Genomic DNA, 18166 nt, shown 5'->3' on the forward strand with positions numbered 1-18166 from the left:
TGACCCTCCTCTGGGATCCCCCAACCCAAGGGAAATACACCGCTCTCAAGGCGCTGCTCCGATGCAGAACGGCCAAGAAACTCCTCTCTCTCTCAGGCCTGGGTGATGGTACTGCTCTCAAGCTCATGGAGAGCACGCTGTCCTTGCTAGGAATGGTATATTATTTAATCTTAAAAAAATTGGAGATTTCCCGCGTACCACCCAAGTACCACTAGTGGTACACGTACTACCAGAGAAGCCCGCGTACCACTTTGAGAATGACTGATCTAGACCACACTTTAACTGGATCCATCCATTATTTTTTCAACCCTTGTATGAATAATCATTTTTCAACAAGATTCAGAACTCCTTCAGTAATCTTAACGTGCAGACGAGGCTGATCAAGGGTGTCTTTATTATCCTCCAAGGGGCAATTTGTTATACAATCAGCAGAAATCACACAACCATCAAACAATAATAAATAAATCAAATGAAAACAAACACACTTAGAAAAAAGCAGCATTGGAAACACAGTGAACTTTTATGTCTATTTATCCTGCGTGTTGCCATGTAGCCACACAGAAGCAACTTGAGCTCCTTAGATAAGGGGTGGCAAGGCCTTGTTCAAAGTTCTAACTTGTTTCGCTGTTCATTTTGAATATACCTTTAAGTCTCTTTTTCTTTTTTTAGGTTCAGTGACTCATAGCAGCTAACGAAAAAAAAATGTAATAACAGATTCAATAAAAAGGGCTGTTGAAAGAAAAACCACATAGCTCACAATAGAAGTTCTACAGAGAACATCCACCTCAAACTCAAAGGTCAGCTGATTAATTATAGTGCCAAGATGTTTAGACTAGTACACAAACCTTTAACACCGCAGGCGAGATGGTTGTAGAATCCATCCTAAAATCCATGATCATCTCTTTAGTGTTGAATAAGAACAACTTGCACCAGTCCTAACAACAGAGCCAAGATCAGGTCATCACTACCCAGTAAAGTCACACTGACTGCCCTGTCTGCAAACTTAAAAATATGCCGCCTCACGTATTGGCTTTAGCGCTGGTTGGTGTATGGCACAAATAAATAAGCAGCTCTGTGGTGTTCCAAAGCAGCAGAGAAGAACATCAGATAAACACCCTTATATTCAACATATCGAGCCAGCTTTTAGGAATGTAATAAATACTTGCAAACTCTCCTGCTAAAGCCTTGGGCTACTTACAAGATTCTAAAAGAAAAAGACACCTTTTTTTAATGTGCAAAAGTCTTTGCACCCTCTAAGTTTGGCAGGACCATAGAGTGCCCAGTGCATCATCAGTACCCCTGCATGACCTAAAACCAATCTGGAATGGGTTTAGATTTGCCTGCACTGTGTGTGGAAGCATCTCTTTAACTATCATCTCAAATTACTGCATTATAACAGAGGCAAATGTCACAGGCCTGTGGTCATCAAGTGGCTTAGGAGTGGTGTTTTTTGATAATGATATTGTCATTAGTTTCACAGGTATTTGCAGGATTTGGCATTTTTACATGATGAGCTAATGATGGCAGTGGGATGGGAAAATTAAAATGCCACCAAAGTTAATAAAAATCCAACCTTACGGGGACAATGAATGTCTATAAATAATGTCATATCAAACCATGCAAATGTTGATGAGACCTGAAACAGAAAAGATCATGGCTCTAAAACAAAACTTGGGTGAAACGTCACTGACACTCAAATTCTAGACACTATGACCAAGATGATCTAAATGACATGTTGAGCCATCAAATAGTTGTTGAGAAATCTGATTTAAAAATAGGGAAATTTGGCTGTGTCTTTCGTGGTTTTAATCAACAGTTCTTCAGATAACACCAGCAAATAACATTTGCAGATAATATCACAATAGGGATTCAGATCAAGCGAGTAATCTTCCAGGTAACTCTTTAGTTCAGAAGTTCTGAGGCTCATGGGCAGTTTTCCAAAATGCACAGGATTAGGTAAGTTTTCGCATGTTTGTGTTGTTTGGTGTTTAGCTCAGACTTGCAACATACACTTGGTAGTTGAGTCTGTTTGAGGTCAGATCGTGTTCACACCATAAACAAACCTCTGGAGTTCTTTTGGAACCGGACTGAGAACACCTACTCCAAAGGGTCTTGGTCCAGTAATTTTGGTCTGTACACATATTTGGTTACTGTGTTCAAATCTGCACAGGAAAAGCCAGAGTTATATTTAAACTACTAAACACTGCAGATATGAAAACACTGAGAAGTGGGAGTCATTTTTGGGGGCTTTAACTATCTGTGCAAAATTGCACTACAATATGTGTTTGTCTGTGTGTAGAGTAATACAACACTCATGTCACAAGAAAACTTTTAATTCTAGCTTTGGTATCATGTCATTGTGGGAACCACTGAATGTGAAAATGACAGTAAACACAACTAAAACTAGTTGTTGTGCCCATCCATTGCAGTTGAAAGCACGTGCATTGAGTTCCGGTACATCTGGAAGGTCGTAGTTGAGGGAAACAATATTCTCTGCACAGCTAATGTCATCATGCTTTTCGATGTTTGCTTTGATTGCTGTTCCATTTCTTTTTGTTCATGTTTTAAATCTCAGTTAACATCATCATTCTACTCTGTTTCACCTACCTTTGTTCTTCTTTCCACCAATTTTGGTTATCGCCTGTGTTATTTGAGCTAGTCAGTACACCTGGCACCGTAGCTGCTCACTGTTGTGTTGCCAGACTGTCTTTGAACCAAAGGTCCACTGCAGTCAGGCATCGGCCATTCTCAAGTTTGTTTTCCTTATGTTTTCTTGTTAGGGTTGTTCTTTGCGACCTCTAGTCTGTTCTGGGACTTTTGTCCGAGTTTTCACCTTTGTACGTTATTTAGTGTGTGTTTTGGTCTTTCTCTCTCTGGCTTTTGCCTTTTTTTCCTCATCCTTGCTTAGGTTGCTTCAATAGATGACAACCTGCGTGTAACCTAGGGTGTTATTAAAGTTTGGGATTTTTTACTTTTGCCTGTCTCTCTTCTCCTATGTTTGGATCCTCTCTGCTGTGAATCGCCACAGATGAATATAATAAGGAAAGTTTGAGTAATAACCTCTCATGAAACCTGTAATTTCAATAGATTTTAATGTAGTTAAACAGCAGATGTCCCTACATCCATGCTTCTGTTCTGCAATTTACAAAAATAAAGCTGGTGACTAAAATGTGCAACCAGTAGTAATGTTGTGCCGAATATGATTTTTTAAAAGAGCATCCTGTGGGGAAGCAAAATCTCTTTTACAAGCCTTAAAATGAATGTGCACAGACTGAGAAGTAGGGGTGGGTTTTGATAATCGATTCATCGATTAAAATCGATTCTGGCTTGGATAATGTGATATCCATTCATTAAAATCCTGAATCGATTTTTTTATATAAATGTATTTTGCCCAAAATTCCAGAATCTCAGGTGAAACGTCACAAAATTTTGACAACCACCAAACATTTAAATCAGTAAATGAGAGCAGGAACACGGCTTCTGCACAAAGACGTAACCACAAAGCGCGGACCCGCAGATCAGAAGCAGTGAGATGTTGCCTTTCTCACCCGACGGCACGGACACGGTCGGGGCTGAAAGCCGACAGCTCACTGATTCTGATGTTTCAGGGGTTCGCGCTTTGTGTTTATGCCCTTTTTGCGCTGATTCTAAAGCTGTTAGTTTGATCTCTCTCCAAACAATATTGACCGAACCAGCAGCAAAAGAAGATTCAAACTAAGCTTCACATAAACATCGTCATGGATTCCCTCTGACTTTTGCTGTTTTGCTTCCACCACGATAAAATCACACTTCATGCACAGCTCTCTCTCTCTTTCTCAGTGTACTTCAAGAACAGTTTCCTGTCTAAAAATCTGTTTTCTTCATTATTCGCTTGCTTGCTACGCACAAGACGACCGTTGTTTACAGCGCCGTCGGCCAATGTTTTTTTTTCCTTTTACATTCTTCCGAAAAGAAAACCTAATTTCTGCTGTTCAATAAGCTTCTGAACAAATTTAAACTTTTTAAAATTATACAAAATGCAAAACGCCGTGTCTCTAATAAAACCGCTGTAACTTCAGAGGTAATGTTCATATGTTGATTAATGGGTTTCTTTCGTTTTTTGATGCACTGCAGAATATTTTTATAAAATCCCAGGCCAGGAAAATCACCTTCATGTTTTTCTGTTTTATCTTCAGCTACTTTGACACAAAGGCATCTGCTGTGACGGTCACACCTTTGATAAAATCTGGAAAGTGTCAGCTGCCTTTTTATAGATACAAAAATATGTAAATGTACTGATCTGAATTATAATACTTCTGAGGCAAAATTTCCCCGATTCAAATCGATTTGAATCGAATCGAATCGTGGATCAAATCGATTCAAGACCTTGTGAATCGGAATCGAATCGATTCTAGAAATCAGTGACGATACCCAGCCCTACTGAGAAGTTTTCTCTCTGTGATAAAAATGAATAAAATAAGAGAAAACAAGAGCAATCACCGAGTAGCTCCCCAGTTGGGCAGTTGGCATGGCAACAAGAAAACACTGCTCTATCTGCTCTTTATAGGGATTATCAACATAGTTGGGATGCATCCTTGATTAGTCTGCACTGAAGGAAAGCTACTGTGTGTATTTCTGAAGTGAATAAAGTCCTAGAAAGTGAAATATAAAGAAACAAAATTAGTCCTTTTCTAGTTTAATGTGTGTTTGAGAACTTTGCATCGAGACACATAAGAGAAACTTTGCACTTGGAGAAAACTGAAGTCAAATGAATGGGAGAATTGACATCTAAAACTTCAAAATGTGCATAAAAAAGTCCTGATGCATGCTCAATGATCAGTGTTTGTTGTTCCATGGTCATGACAATTTGCATATCAATGATCAAGGAACTGACCTCACAGCCCATTGTTGTTTATAAAGCAGGGAAAACCTGCAGTCAGCTGAGACTGAAGAAGTCACTTGGATGAGTGATGAAAAGTTTCTTCCATTGAAAACGCTCCATCCAGATGACCAGAATCAACTTTTGGAGTGCTTATAAATGTTTATTTATTCCAGATATTTTTGCAATTACAGTACTTACACAACAAAGCCAGCTAAACAACAGCAGCTGGTTATAAGCTTACTTGTTCATGTCTAAATCCAACAATTTCCACTTCAAATAAATTTTCACTAACACTGGCTAACAGCAGATAACAGCAGTACTTACTGACAGAAAAATTCAGGATATCCTTAACTCACCTCAGTATTGCTGGCATTTAACAGACGTGAGCTCGCATCGGACTCTTTTCAGAAAGTTTTACAGCCTCCTCCAGAGTAAAAAGATGTACAGTTACGTCTCCACCACCCTGTTCAGTCATGAGCCTTATTCTTACTTTACTTCCCGTGTCTCATTATTCAGATTTAGCTCGGCCCCGTACAGTTCCACTTTGCCCTCATCACCTCCTGTGTATTTATCCCCTGTTTGTCTCAGTTCCTTGTCACATCGTACTGTTTCTGTTTCCCAAGTTGTGTCAGAGTTCCTGGAGTAACCCCTAGTGCATCCTATGTTTGTTCATGGACTTTGTTATTGTTGTCAACCGCACTACTGCCTCGCTTCCAGTAAAAGCTTATTTTCATTTGATCCCTGCGTGCCTATGAGTCTGCATCTAATATGACATCTACACATCTTATATCAACCAGTAATAGCTCATAAAGATGCATATTTAGATGCCTCATTGGTCAGAGGAAGCCAATTCTTTGAATTCATATATGTGTGGCGCCTGGATCCACAATTAGCATCATAACTCACTGAAATTTCATGTGGATTTCTGCAGTACAAATGCTAAATGCTTATTTGTGATTAAAAGTGTGTATTTTCTTTTATAAAAGCACTGCATCTTATTATAATAGTGTGATGGCATGCCACACATGGTAAGCTCCACACCTCACCACCAGGTGATTCACTTTAGTTTACGTTGCAGTCACTACTTTAATATATTCTACTTATTGTTCAGTGTTGTTTCTTTATTAAATTTATTTATTTTTCTATCACACCTTCCAATGTTTATATGGCGTGCACACATATTAACACTGCAAGGTCAAAGTTCTGTTTTATGTTATATTAATATGTCTTTCTTTGTTTGAGTTACCTGGGGTTTGGCTTCTCCTCCTGCCTGGCAAAAGGTGTGTCATCTGGTTTAGCTAAACGAGGAATTTAAGTTCCCCCTGTGTCATTTCAGGAGGTCAGTTTATCTTATGTTTGTTTGAGATTTTGCTAATTGTTATCTTGAGTTTAGTCTATTTAGTTGACCTCTTTTATTGGGCTGCCTGTTTAAGTTTTGGCTTTGTTAAATATATTTTCATATTTTTTGGGTCAATAAAACCCCTTTTTTGAATTAAACACCTGTGTCCTTTATGCTTTACTGCTTGGTCCCTGACAAATAGTAAAAGTAATTTCTTTAATGTAATTTTTAAAATCAGTATTTAAATTCTTTAGATACTTTTTGCAATCATGTGTTTGAATTGGCTGTATTGAAACCTGTTAATTGGTAAATTGTTTAAGTCAACAGATACAGTTTCTAAGTTTCACTTTACAGAAGCGCCAACTTTGCACAAATGACCAGAAAATGGGTCTTTGACACGTGTCCTCTACCTTTATCTCCTGGTTGGTACACAGGTCTGTCTGAACAACCATGTAGTTCATGTAGTTTTTTAGCTACATTTCAGTCAAATGTGCAAGTTAGCTGCTGTGTTCCCTGCATTTTTATCTGTCCATCCACCCATCCATTTTCTTCTACTTATCCAAAGTCAGCTCATGGTTTCAGGGTATTCCAGCTGGTACTAAGTGGCTCTTATTACAGACTGAGCATCATTTAAATGCCACAGTCTACCTGAGTATTGTTTCCAACCGTGACTGTCTCTTTATGATCACAGTGTACCCATCTTCTGATGGCTGCATCTAGCAGGATAATGCACCATGTCACAAAGGTCAGAACATCTCAAAGTGGTTTCTTGGACACGACACTGTACTCACATGCCCTCCACCGTCATCAAATCTCAATCCAAAAGAGCACCTTTGGGCTGCAGTAAAACAAGGAATTACCATCTTGGATGTGTCTGCAGTAACTGTATAATGTTGTCACGTCAACATAAAGCAAAAACTCTGAGGACTGTTTCCAGAAACTTGCTGATCTGTGCCATGAAGGGGGTCCAACCAGGTACAAGCAACATGGAACTAACAGACTGCCCGGTGAGTGTACATACTCAAGATATCAACGTATTTATTCATGCAAAAATTTCCAAAAGAATTCTTCTCTGTTAGATTTGGCATTTCATTTTAAAAGCCTCACAATATTAAAAAAAAACAAATAAAATAGAAAGAACTGAACCTAACAAGTGCAGCGTCCACATGTACTGTATGTGTGTGCATATGATTAGCTTACCTACACTAAAAACAGCAGTTACCACGGCTGTGGCTCTGGCTTCATATCAAGAAATTAGGAGCACGGTGAAAACTTAGGAGGTGTTGTCAGTTTTGGTGTAATTACTTTCACTGCCAGAAAGCAGAAAAAACTTGCAGCAGATTTTTTATACTGCACTTATTCATACAAGTATAAAAGTGTCACATCCACACCCTTGTCACACGAATTTAAATGATCTTATTGTCGATAAAATGAGTCATACCATCAATTTATTATTTAAATTTCTATTTTTGTAACTCTGAGGTGTTAATATGAAACTCAATGCCCAGCTGATTAAACTTCCGTGCAACGTCCAGTAATAACAGCTAAAAACCACCGGTACAATGAAAAATTAAAGGAAAACCATCCTGCGCTCACAATATTATTACAGCCACTTACATATTTCTGTCTGTCATTTAAAAATGAATGTTTGAGAGCAGGATAATGGGAATAATCCCGCTGCCCATTTTCAAATTAAATTTTGGTGTTCGTGGTGAGAGGAGTGTGTGTGCTCATCTCTTGGAAGCAAATCCTCCATTTGAATAACTTCCCTCAAGGCTTGATGGATGTGATACAGATATTAGATTTCCATCACTTCAAACTCTGAAGTTTCTGCCACTGGGTGACTAAATAATTGAAGACTTCTCCCATAAAAAACGCAATATATCTGTGTGAGAAAAATGTTGCTTCCTTAAATTTATCAGTCAATATTTCAAAAGGGTGGATGAGTCTATCCCCAGCAGCATAACTATTTGTAAGCAGAGGACTTAAAATGACTCATTTTTACGCCAGCACTCTAAGATTGTGTCAGTTTTATTTTGTGCAGTTGACATGAAACTTGTTGGTTTTAATTAAACATTTACTAGTTGCTTTTTAATAATTTTTATTGACTAGTGTGTGTGTGTGTGTGTGTGTGTGTGTGTGTGTGTGTGTGTGTGTGTGTGTGTGTGTGTGTGTGTTTTAACTATCTTCACGTCCTTGCTGCCAGGTGTTTTTAAAGGTCAGATCTGATGGTTACAAATAGTGACTTCTGTGTCATGAAGACAGAGCTCTAGCTCCAACTGAAGAACCTTCAGAGGTAAACTTTCCTCGGTCTCCAGGTTGCACGATACTGTCTTGAACAACTCCTTATTTCTTTATATCTTGGGATTTTGAATATGAGCAAACATACATGGAAAAAATATAAGCAAAGAGCAGGTTTGTATCATTTTAACCAGCTTAAAAGTCTTTTTTGATATGTCCATCTTTATTCTTCAGCACAGCCTGAATTCGTCTTTGCATTTCTTTAAGAATAAAGCTTTGCATATGACTCGTGTCTTCACTGTACACAAGCCATATGCATATACTTTTCTCTGTCAAGCTGATCCAACATGGGTTGGGCTTCTTCTGTATGTCTCAGATTTCAAATATTGGATTGATCACTCCGTAATACCTATTGCCTGACTTCCATTGCTTATATGGTTTGAGTATGATACCTCAGCCTTTTCTCCTGGTTTCTCTTCCTTAAGAATGGCTTCTTGACAGTCAGCCCCGTCCTGTTTTGATCAACTAAAGGTCCAGATATATCTTTCAGGTCCAGTGTCAATTTTTCTATTTCTTAGGGACATGACTTCTGATGATTCTGTTCATCTGCTGTGGATACTTTTAAAGCCTACCACTTCTTCTCTTGTCCTCTGCATGCACATACTGAGTTAAAAAGTTGTGAATTCTTTGGGACTCAACTTGTTGATGGAAAAATACTATTTTATTCTTATCAAACTGTGCTATCTTTGGCATTTTTCAAAGATTCAACTACAGAAATGGGAACAAGTTATTGTTTGCAACAAGCTGCCAGTAATAAAATGCCAAAAGGTATAATTTAAAATAGGCTTTTTGCTAAGCTGTGCAAACACCAGAGTGCTTCTTCCACTGAGTTCTGTTTTTATGCTTGAATGATTCATGGGTCAATGTTAAGTGGATTAACAAATAAAAAATCATTCCTCTGAAAATTATCACGTACAAGAAATAAACTGAGCCAGTGCCCAAAGAAAAACTTTGAAATGCCAAAGGCCATTGTAAATCTGGCTCAATGGAAGGAAAACTTTTTTAAAAATGAGGGATGGTGGTTCAAGACTTTTGCACAGTACTGTACTGTTAGAGTAAAATACTGCATTTAAATGCATGCTTCTATGCAGAAGAGATTAAGATGACACAGTTCCACAAATAATTACTTCAGTTATTTATATCTGTAATTTAAGGGGAGACCTAGGCATTACTTCAGACTTCTCAGGATATGACTCATTGTATTCTTTTACAAAGAAGGCACAGTGGCTCTTCATCTTCAAAGTCAGTGACTGCCAAACCCTTAGTTGTTTGCTTTATCCCTCAGTCTGCTAAAGAGTAATTAGCACGGCCGTTCATTAATTACTTATGAGTTCATGGCCTGACATCGGAGCGCTGCCCGGGCAGGTGACTGTATCTGTCAGCTGAATCCAATTTTGCCAACTCGCCGGACGTTCGTGATTTGTTCAATCAAGACGTCACAGACAATTTGTCTGGTACGCCTCGGCCACCTCCGAGCTCTTCACAGAAAAGAAAATTAGAGTATCCGTCAGCCGTCCCAAAGGGTCTTGCCTTTGGGAGATGTAGCATCCTCCCCCTCTGTTGACAGACCTGGCGCCTGCCTCACTTGTCACTGTAATTAGTTTTGTTTCACTACCATTGTGCTCAGCAGCTCTACTTTATTGCTGCATAGCCGTGTGCAGTCAGGGCTCATTCCACAGTGTTGCATTAAACAAGGCTGCTTTTAAATGCTCTGACATGAAAAGCAAGCTTTCTCCTCAAACACTGATTTCTCCTGCTCTCAGCTGGTAATAAGTAAACATACTTTTTGTGTCCAGCTCCCTGCTTATTTGCAACAATTACAGCCCAGTGTTCCACTGATGATCTGTGGATAACTTTAATTAATCAGCTGGATAATGGTGCATGTGATCAGTGCAGAAGAAAAAGGTCATGTGGGGGCTTGGCCCATCACGGATGGGAGAGCAAATCTCGGAGACTGATGAACGGCAGCAGAATGTTATTTTATCAGCCAACACGTGGTCTCTCTGGTAGCAGTTATCTGGTGTGCACAGGATTTAAGGAACATGGAACCAGGACAAAACCAGATTTAGCATTATGTCTGATTGTGGAAATGATACCACGGTTTAAGGAAACCATGCTCATCGTCTGCAGACAGATATATTTTCTTGCAACGTAACAGGCTTATTTACCAACCTGTTGTAACCGGCGCTTGTTTGCCCATGAATCTAAAGCCAATACCAAGAGTCAAATGAACTCGGGGATTTATGCTAGAAATAGCTAACTGAGGCAAAGAGAATGTGCCCTGTATTTTGGAAATATTGTAGCTCGAGGAAATAATTTGCACTTATGACCCAATTTTGAGAAGAGTATTGAAGAAGAATAGACAGCTCTCTCAAAGAAAATAATGGAAAAAAGATTGAGATTCTGGTTTCATCTCACACTTAGGCATGCTCTCTAAACATTAGTAGCGTGCAATTTGTGTGCACTACCAAATTAAATCTGAACAAAATAAAAGTACATGCTCTTTCACTTTTAAGGGTTTACATTACATCTGGTCCTTAGCAGGTCTTAAAATTATTTAAATACATTATTTTAATATAATAACAGATGACATGTTGCATTGTCTCATTGTTTATTTAGGAAAAAACCTAAGCTATAATGCTGAAGCAGTGTGAGAAACATAAGGGGATAGTGGGATGGTAAGCAGCAGTTATTCAAATGTCTTTGATTAAATTATCATCGACATCTTTTTGTTTGTTTTTTATTTTCTAAACTGTTAAAATTACATTACAGTCACATGCTATGCCTAAAAGTGGAGGTCAAAGTGGCATTGTGGCTATGTATGTAAAACAAACCTAAGCTCTTTCATGAACAGAGAATAAGACAGAATGGGATATTTACAGTTGTGCACAGTAACTCAAGGATATCTTTGGTAGATAAACAGACTAAAAATAGATAACCTTATGAGTAAGAGAGGAAAATAATGAATGAAAATAAAAGTGAATGAAACAACACAGAGTAAGATAGAATAGAATTGGGGCAGCCAGTTTCACCCAGATATAGCTACACGGTAAGGTAATATTTCTAAATGGTTGAAAAAGAGTTTCCATGTGTTCAAAAATGTTGCAGTTGACCCACGTAGAGTATATTTGATCTTTTCCAACTTATTAAAATGAAGCGAATCTCTGATCCAGGCCTCATGTGAGGAAGAGGAGGATGACTTCCACTGGAGCAAAATCAGACGAGAGTTAAAAGGGTCACGTTTTGGCAAAACAATCTCGCCAGGTGTCACACCAAACAGAGCAACTGGGGCAGTTGGATCTAGGTGTGCCTGAAGTACCTCTGACAGTTTACTGAAAATTTCTGACCAAAGGGACAGAACCAGAGCATGCGCATCAGTGAGCCAGGAGCTTGTTTACGTCTATCACAGACAGAGTCAACATCGGGGTAGATTTTTTGGAAAGCTTGGGTTTTGATTAGTCTGCATAGTACAGCCCCTAAACTGGACTAGCACTAATAGATAATGAGTTTACTTGGATCAGGAAATTGCCCAGGACTTTGTGAGGATACACTTCTCCAAGTCCTGCTCCCAAAGTGAACTAATAGCTGACAATGGGGCACTCTGAAGAGAGGTTTCTTTTGTAGCTGGATGAAATTGCACCTTTTTTATTCCGAAGTGGAAGTAAAAAGGTGTCAGTGGGTGGAGTTAAAGGTTGAGAGGGAAAATGGTGGGTCACTCCTGAAATTGCGAACTTGAAGGTATCTGAAAAAGTCGTTTTTTCAGGATCCTATACTTAGCTACAAGTTGTTCGGAGGAAGGGAAAACTTCCACAGTATACAGATCATGAAATCCTTATTAAATGATTTTATACACAAAGTAACAAAGCCTCCTTCCCCTAGCAAAGTACTAAAAATATGATTCCTGATTCATAATTTGCAGGCCACGGTGGCACGTAATTGATTCCAGATTTTAAGGGTCTTCTTCCCTGATAAATTTCTGCAGTATTCTGCAATGTCTGGACCTCTAGAGGTCTAGACCAGAGCAGTCAGGGATGATGGTACACAGGAAGAACTCGCTATTCTCAGCCACTCTGGGATGTCAGGTGCATCGTTCTCATGCAGCCAGTACTGCAGTATATGGAGGGTAGATGCCCAGTAATAAAGGGAAATTTGGTAGCGCCATTCCTCCAACCTCCCAGGCCTCTGTAGAAATATTTTACTGATCCTTGAGGGTGTTTTATTCCAAACAAACCCTAAGATCAAATCAAGTTTCCTGAAAAAGGATTTGGAGATAAAAAAAATGGGGACACACGGAAACAGGAAAGACAATTTTGGCAAAACATTTATCTTAACTAGGCATATCTGACCAGATATAGACAGAGGTAGTCCTTTATTTCAAAAAGGAGTATATTTTAGAGTCAAATGTGAGTGCGTCTGTCTGACGGTTGCAAAGTCAAGCAACAAGACAATAATCACAAGCTCAGCAGCAAATCTACAACAGAAATGGATTAAAAAGAAAGTGACTCAGTCAAAGTCCAAACCTCAGCCTGATTGAAGATAGCTGTGATTAAATGCATGCTTCCAACTTCAATTAATTGAAGCTATGTTATAGAGAAGAATGGCTCAAACGTCCTTCAAAATGATGTAACAGGCTGATAAAGTTCTTCAAGTTAGGGCACGTGCACAATAGGACCAGAGATGATTATGCGAGAAACGTTTCCATGACCTCTTCATGTAAACAGAACACTGCTTTTACATCTTCAGCTGCGTCAAAATAAAACGTCCTTTTAGTTCACCTGAATTCAGTGGATCTCTTTAAAGAAAAATATCAAATGTAATTTCAAAAGTTGCTAAGTTACTAAAGCTTTAATAAATTGGTTTGATTAAATCAAGAGGGCACTGCTCTTGACTTTATATTGTGCTACATTCCTAGAAATCGGAAAAAAAATATGTTAATACAACTAAATAAAAAAAAATTAGATGGGGCCTTTCACTCCATTCATTGAATCTACATGATGGACATCAATAACACTTGTAGCAAAGTACTCAGCACCTGTGAGATCCCTTTATATTTCCCTTGTGATGTTTTGTGCACACTGCTATTTTAGAAAAGCAATTGCATGTGGGGATAAAATATCCTTTGTCCAGTAAGTTGACCATTTTCCTGAAGCCTTTGTGTTTCCTGGACACGTATCTTTGTTCAAACGTGATTAGGTTGATGATTTCAGAGAATGCGTGTGAGCTGGATGGATACAATGACACACTGTAGAGACTCACTCTCATGAACGTCTGAGCTGATGTTGAGCAGATGATTCACATTAGCAACCACTGCATTGTTTTTCTTGGCCTTCATGCATTAGTTATGCTGCTGTTTGTGGTTAGTTGTGTTGCTCTGTGGCTCACACACAACTCTACATTACTCTCTATATAATTCTCTATATAATTTCTTCTTGGCTAACATCATTTGTCCTAAATCCATGATAGTATTTCCAAATGACAGATGATGATCCACTTCTAGAGTCGAGCTCTTTCCCCTCTGCTGTGCCAGACATTGGATTTTTTTACAGAAAACGTCAAGCTGCGAGGTTCAGGGAACTGCTGTGATTGGCACATGAAGGTGGGTGATCAGCATGCGTGTGCATTAGGGACATTAATGGGTACATTTTATAATTTGTGGGCAACAAATGAAGAACTAATGGAGACTTTGTCTGACAAGAAAAGATTGAGTTTAAAAGAACAAAATAAAATAAACCTGTGCTACTCAACTACACTTTCTAACCACAATAAAACAGCACCTCTAAACCCAGTGGCCTTTTTTCGTTTCCCTAATTTGCATCTCCCTGACTCCTTTGTCTTCTGTCCTCCTGCCTGTGATCCAGAAATCAATCACTGAACACCATGTTGAAGGATATGTGTGTGTGTGTGTACTAAACCAGGAACAGGGTCCCAGAAGCAGCTCTACACTCTGTGTCACTTAAAATAGCACTGGGTCCCCCCCCCCCCTCCCCAAAAAAGCTACATCAAGCGTACAGAGGGCAGGAAGTCAGATGGGAATGGTATAAAGAATCCAGTCATTTTTCAAAATAAAAGACAAACCACGCTGCTCCTCAAAAGCTCCCAATCTGTGTGCGTGATTTGAAGCAGTGCAAAGCACAACATCAAAAACATGCATCATATATAGGAACTGAACCAAAACAGGTGACAGAACCAAAAATGAGCAAGCACGTGTGTGCAAAGCAGAACATAAAACTCGTGAAAGTACTTTTAATTTAAAACTTTAAAAAAACAAAACCTAAAAAGTGATATTTACTCTTAGAAAATTGTGAATCATAGATTTGTATGCCACTCCAGTGGCCTATAAAATACTGAAACCTGGCTTTAAAGACTGGCTCCTATTCAGCACAAAGGCATTACTGAAGCTGGCCACTGATGGTGATAAGGTCTGACTCGCAGTCTGAGTTCCAATTTATCCCAAAGCTGTTGGATGGTGTTTTAGGTCAGGGCTCTGTGTAGGCCAGTTAGGATCTTCTAAATCAAACTGGGAGAAGTTTTTCTTTATAGACCTGGCTTTGTGCCAATTTGTCAGGTGGGATGGGGTGGGGGGATTGCCAAGGTGAAAAAGGAAAGGGTCGAGCACAAACTACTGCTGGAAGCACACTCTTCTCTATAATATCACTGAATGCTGAAGCATTAAAATTTCTCCTAATTAGAGCCGAGGGGCCTAACCAAACCATGGAAAACATGCTCAGACCACATGCATTTGAGTGTAGTTTTCATACTGAATAATAGTCGAGGCAACGTAAGGAAAGAAAGAATTATGCAACCTCTGGGAGGTCCAGCTTTTTTTAAACATGCTGCTTCCAATCATCCTTGCTAGTTGTCATTTCAAGTGCACACCAGAATAGGCTCCATGCTGTCTCGCCCACCTTAGCATACATTTTCAAAGTTCAAGTATTCATTGAACTATTCTCTAGTTTTGGGGGGGTTTTTTCAAACCCATTTTTTCCCACTCTCAGCCTAGGAACACCTGCTCTTCAGTCCACAGCCATTAGTTTGTTCTAGCATCAGTCCACTCCTCTCACACACAGGTATCGCATCCTGCCACTACAATAACAACAGTAATGAACTGACTGGCAAGTGGCAGCTGTGCTCTGACCGCTCCTCTGACTTAAACCGATTCACTTCAACCCATAATGGTTTTTTTATTCCCAACGCTCCAGTATTACCAATACCACACACATGTTGCGGGTTCATTTATAACCAAGGACAGCCTTTTAGTAATCAGATAGAGGTTCGATAAACGCTGAACTGCTGACTCCCTCGAGGAAGGCTTCTGAAGGGCGATTTACCACCTCAGTGCTGATGTGATGTCTACCCTCTGCTGGCTCTGTGTGTCTGTATATGGAGGAGGCGTGGGGTATATGTGTGTGTACAGTCCTTTGAGAAGGGATAGACAGTGTGTGACAGAAGAACAGACTGATAGGCCCAGAATCCCCTTTGGCTCCTCTGGAAAAAAAAATAGCAGCAGACAAGCATCTGATGATGCAGCCTTATATTCTGTCCAGTGACAACACAATTTACACCTCTGAAAAGACACATCGATGCATAATAGCGTCTTTGACATTTTCATATAAATAAACATTTCCATCCCTCATAATGCAAAACAAATATTACGCAATAGGGGCTAAACCTCTGCTCATATCCTGAAAGCATTTCCATTTACTGTTTTTCTTTGATTTGATTTTACAAATATATATATATGTACATACGTGCCATGCTGTAGACCTTTTTATGGGAATAAGCTTGGTGGCCCACAGGAAATGATTTTTTTTCTCACAAAGCAAGAGTGACGCACATTTTTAATAAATACAAGAAAATAAAAGAAATGAAAGACAGAGAAAGTGGCAAGAGGGTAAAATTCTTTACAAAGCTGTAGAAAGAGAGCACAGAGGGCTACAGAAAAACATTTCAGCTTGAGGGTCTTCATCAGCATCACTGTAAAATATATACAGAGAATGTCTTAATATTGTTATAGAGTGGAAACAAATTAAAACAACCAGTTATATACACTGATTAGCCAGTTTGTTAGGTAAACCTCTTGATGAAAATATCTGATTTATCCGTTAACATTTAGGCATGTAGACCTGGCTCCAACTGAATATCTGAATGGTATCATTACACCTCTTGTTACAGCCAATGCATGCAGGAAAGATTGTCTAAACGCACAACATGCGATGGGCTGCAGCAGCAGAAGACCACACAGGAACAGGAAACACAGGAAACAATTCATACAGCCTCATTAAAATTGGACAGTAGGAGATTGGAAAACATTTCAGATGACAGGGTCATAACGTCACGTCGACAACACGAACGCATGGATCCATCCTGCCTTGTGTCACTTGTTCAGGATATTTCTGGTGGTGTAATGATGTGGCAGATATTTTCTTGGCAAACATACAAACTGTGCATCATTCAAACAACTTCGACAACAAAAATCAACTACAAATTGTGCATCTTACGTCCCCTCAAAGTGTTATATTAATGAGAAGCCCTGAGAAAAAATACATCTTTTAAAGAAAAGGCAATATACCACCTATAAAATGAAGAGAAAAAAATTTTGGTTTTTCTGCTGGAGAGAGTTTCTGAGACTGAATCTAAGACAAAGTAAAAATTGATTTCACCTTTTTTTAATGCAAACCTTAACCACACTTTGATATAGTTAATGGAACTCGTAATCTTGATTTAAAGGAGCAACACCATGACAAGAAGATTGTATTACAGCAGCAAATTGTTCACAGTTCAGCTGTGTTTTTAGCACCTGGATCAGCAATCACTGATATGAAATGGAAAATGCACTTCCAATTACCATCTACATGATGTGCGCCATGTATGGGTTGTGTCAGTTGATTCCGAGAACAGATGAATTATTGTCTTTCCTTTCATAAAGGAGGAACAAGCAAATCTTTTACTAAAGGAGGTAATAAGGGAAGCACTGAAGCACCTTTCCTTAGACTTTGAGAACTTGGACAGTTGTTGTTATGACAGCCACTCAGATCATTCTTGCTCAATATTCTCAGCTGGGAGAATTTCAGAGCAAAATTGACTATTCAACCACATCCATCATCCAGTGTCCAGGGGAAAAAATGCACCAAAAGGATGGTGTTTAAGTTTACTCCGTCTACCCAGAGTAACACAGATCCACTTAACTGACTTAAAAAGACAATTGTAAAAAAATAAATAAATAAAAATTCGAGTTGCAAAGCACTACCTACAGAAAAGTTATGAAAAATATATATCTGACAATACCACAAACAACTGATTAAAATAATGCTGCCATAGAAATGTCACAAAACCCAAAATAACCTTTTCAAGTATCATAAAAGAAGTGTCTAGAAGTTATGGATATCTTTCTATAAATATGTTTTACTTTCCTCTGTGAGCTCCAAATGTTCATGAGCATGCAAACTTCATGCACAATTTATTCATAAACATGAACTCATTATACAGGCCTCATAAGCACATTATTTATGTGCTGCTCAAGTGAAAAAGAATAATTTAAACTCGATGTACAGCGTGCTTGTTGTAAAAGGGAGCTTCTCCCCCTATTTGTGATGTCTTGGCTCTGCTCAGCAGCCTTGCATGAATAAATAAATAAATGCATGTCCTCCTGTCGTCTTCAGTTTCTT

Source organism: Aulonocara stuartgranti (assembly GCF_965226115.1).
Source record: "Aulonocara stuartgranti genome assembly, chromosome: 9".
NCBI classification, from domain to species: domain Eukaryota; kingdom Metazoa; phylum Chordata; class Actinopteri; order Cichliformes; family Cichlidae; genus Aulonocara; species Aulonocara stuartgranti.